Raw genomic sequence first — 4,253 nt, 5'->3', positions numbered from 1 at the left:
CATTAAGGATGCTGTAGATTTGCACGTGATCGCAGTGTCCATCACTGTTTAAGGCTACTGCGATTTCTCAATTTTACCTCACCCACAACACCATAACTACCACAACAAAACTGCCAGACCCGCATCTATGAGGTAATACATACATACATACCATATATACTTATGAGGTAACACCTTTTGAAAGTAAAGATATGGGTAAGAACCAGCTTATGTTACTGTGAGATACATGGACCCCGATTCTGTCAGCCAGTGAAGAGAGATGAGAGATGAAAAAGAGGGTTGCAAGTGCAAGGCCTGGCTCCCCATTAGCAATTTCCAGTTAATCAGATGGACTTGTGAAGAACTGTCATAACCAATGAATAACATTAATGGGCGGATGGCTTTTCCTTGCAAAACTGTTGCCAAGAAGCCTGTGTTCTCGGTTACCGTAAATACTTCAGTGGCAGAAACCTTGTTCATAGTTATTACCTCTATTCACCACCAGATGGCACCCAAACACAAACCAGATTGAGCCACACACACACCTTTCACAGTGTTTACTCCAACAGGCTGTTGGTCAGTATTGCAATTACAACAAGGGCTTGTGAGTGTTTCTCCCTGTAAGATTCAAAACTTAACATAACTTAACACACATGTACATTTATGGATATTTTGGGGTCACACTCCGCGTCACCAAAAGTGCTCCATCACCACAGGTGAGACAGGTGTTGCCACATCGCAGGTGTGGCGCGTGTGTTAACACGTAGTTGGTTACGTACCTCTGTCTTGTCGGTCTCTTATCTGGTGTGTTTTGAGCCATCCTCCTGGCCTCGGCTTCAGCAGTTATCGCCTGAACCTTTCGCTAAACAAATATAGCTAATTTCCTCTAGCTCATCTCAGTTAATATTGTCAACACTTCAGCCACCATCACCTGACCCTCAAGGGTCAATATTAGTGCTTAATCCCTTCAATGCATACGCTATAAATGGAAATAATTACCAATCTGTTCTTATCAGTATACAGTGAACCTCTCTTAAAAATATAGCTACCTATGGTAGCTGAATACCCTTACAGATTCCCTAAATGACATTTAACTCTGAATTTTCAGAAATACTGAGTTATTATATAAATCCAATTGTATTTAGTGTGTGATATGGTTTTGATGGTCTATTCTAATTTTGTTGGCATTTTTGTTGTAACTTTATATGTTCACAAAGGTTATGTATTCAACGGCAGAAATTGAAGCACATTACTTAAGAGGCAGCTTAACCATAAATTGCTGAACTAATAGCACATTCCCCAACCCACTCAGAGAGACCTTTGACATTTTTCACTTTGGGGAGGAAATGTCATTCTGTGAACAAATGTTTACCAGTTATAGTCAGTAAAACCATCACCATAAAACCATCATCTCAAAACTAGTTGCCATGGTAATCTAAACACAACACGCATGTTAAAGCAGAAAATCTGCTCTCGAAAAGATTTCTAAGATTCCTCCCCTTGATCTAACAACATGATGCTAGCAATGCTAACACTGATAGAAATACCGATAGTATGTGTGGATTAACTGTGCTAAAACTGCTTTTGATAAGAACCCCGTTTAATGACATGAAACTGTTTCTCAGGACAGAGGGACGGTGGGAGACCCTTGCCGCAGATCTGTAGCCTGTCTGCAGCCATCACCTCTGCCCTGAGGACCCAGTAAGACCCACGTCTCTCCCATGGCTGACCTATTTATCCACCTCAGTCCAATGGGGTTGACCTTTAATGAGGAACGGTGCTTTTAATTGGCTGAGAAGCACCAATCGATACTTTCCAACTTCTGAATGGCTAATGCTGTGGCCTAGTTACGAACACCACTCAAATCCTCCATACTAACTCTTAGTCAGGGAACAGAGGTCGCTTTCATATATGAGGAGATTTAAAAACATGGCTGATCTTGGAATGGCTTCAAAGTACGCAGTTATGTCTTCAAGTTTTACTATCTTCTTAGTAAACTTTGTACTATTATTACTGGTGCCCCTTTACCAGTGTACTAGTAACCAGAGATTACTGCAATATAATGAGTGTAACAAGGGCTCAACCACACACACCCCAACACACAAACACTTGCACACACCCCAACACACACACACTTGCACACACCCCTACACATGCACACATGCGCGCGCACACACACACACACACACACACACACACTCTGCCAGTACAACAAAAAGTAATACAATAGTTTCGTTTTTGTTTCGATAATGCTTTCGTTAATTCTCTGTGAGTTTCACAGTCCCTCACTCTGTGTGTATGCTATTTGTGTACATGTGTGAGAGGCATTCTTTTCCAATTTTGAAAATATCTCCAAAAACACTGAGACTGTGACCAAGGACTCCCAAACATTTCCAACAATGGTAAATATTCGAAGCAACATCTGGAAGTGAAACAATCCACTGCAACGGCCACATAAACATCTGATGCAACCAACACCAAGGATTTATTTCACTAGCATCAAAAAGCTCTCTCTCTCTCTCTCTCGCTCATGCTGTCTCTCCCTCTCCCTCTCTCTCCCTCTCTCTCATGCTGTCTCTCCCTGTGCAGACGGTGAGTTTATACGAGGGAAGACGAGGCCATTTTGCATCTTGACAGATACATTAAACAGATGAAGACAGGCTCCTCAAAACCCCCACCCTCAGCCCACCCCCCACCCAGCTGGAGGGAGTGATGGGGGGGGGGGGGAGGGCAACAGACCTTAAAATAGCCCCTGGGAATGAAGAGTCCTTAGCCTGGGCCAGACTACACAAGCCAGTGCAGGGTAAACACATGTGCTGCCCTGTACCTGCCCAAGCCAGACGCAGAAGAGCCTGGGGATACTGGCTAGAAAAGCTGGACCCTTCTGGAAAACCTTTATGTTTATAAGCATACTTTAAGAAACTACTGTAACTAAGTCGAGATTTCTTCCCTTTCGGAGTGGGGGTGGGGTGTAGTGGGGTGGGGAGGGGGGGGGGTATTTTTGGCAGGAGCATCATGTCCAATAGATAAACAAGCTAAAAATGGACCCCCTCCTTCAAGTACAGTTGGCTATTTATGGACGTGACTTCGGTCATCGTTGAGTGTCACGCGTGCAAGGTTAGCGTCCGTTTCTGAGATGCAACCATTTTGACTATTTGATGGCTTTCATATCCACGCATATCTATTCCACAGACACTTTTATCCAAAGTGACCTTTAAGTACCAATGATGGGAGGCCTTGACAGTATGGATGCTAACAGCATGCTTACCAACAGCCCAGAGGTCGTCATAACATGACATGGCTAGTTAGGTGCAAGGATATGTGCCAGTACGACGGTATTCTCAAGTAAAGAAATAGGCAGCAAATAAAGTCGGAAATGCATCAAATGCACTTATGTTGCTATTGCACGGGCAGATGGTTAGGTGTGGTTATATAAAGCTCTATGTTTAGGACAGGCTAATGGTCACCAAACCATGCTAAACCACAAACCATTCTGTACCTCTATGTGTGATTTAACTATATGTTAAACCTGGAGAACCAGGCTTGGTTACTGTGTGAGGCTGTAATCAGTGAATGTGTCAAAGCCTCCTGAATACCCTAACCAGGAAGCCTCAAACCATTGCTGTCCCCAGCTAGTGACCCCTCCTCTGGCCTATCAGAGATTTGAAGTATGATACTCTGATTCTGAACAGTGTGGGTGTGTGTGTGTGTGGGGGGGGGGGGGGGGCACAAAAGTGCTCACTCTTTCTTTCTTACAGCATGGAGCTTGCCCAAGAGGTGTGCGTGTGTGTGTGTGGCTTTATCCCCTCCCTAAGCGTGAAGGATATCCTCTTCCCCAAAAGAAAAAAAAGACAATTACAGAGAGAGAAGGGAGTAAGGAAGACAGAGAAAGAGTGAGCAAGAGAGAGAGAACATGTGAGAGTGAGATAAAGAGAAGGAGAGAGAGAGAGAGAGAGAGAGGGAGAGAGCGAGAGAGAGAGAGAGATAGTTTAGTGGCCATGCCTGTTTCAGGCTGCAGCTGTATCCCCATGGTTACCCCATCTGAATTGTTGATAGGGCTCCTCTTCCCTTTTTCTACCCACCAACACCCACCAACACCACATACACACATGTGGAAACATCCGGTCAGTGACCCACACAAACACACACAGACATCTGACATAGTGGGACATCAGCTCGATGTGTGTGTGTGTGTGTGTATGTGTGTGTCTGTGTGTTAGTGTTTCTGAATGTAAGTCTGTGTGTGTGAACGTGTCTGTGTGTGCACATGCATG

The sequence above is a fragment of the Clupea harengus genome, chromosome 17 (assembly GCF_900700415.2).
Source record: "Clupea harengus chromosome 17, Ch_v2.0.2, whole genome shotgun sequence".
In the NCBI taxonomy this organism is placed as follows: Eukaryota; Metazoa; Chordata; class Actinopteri; order Clupeiformes; family Clupeidae; genus Clupea; species Clupea harengus.
The sequence above is the reverse complement of the archived record's forward strand: the minus strand, read 5'-3'. Positions refer to the sequence as shown.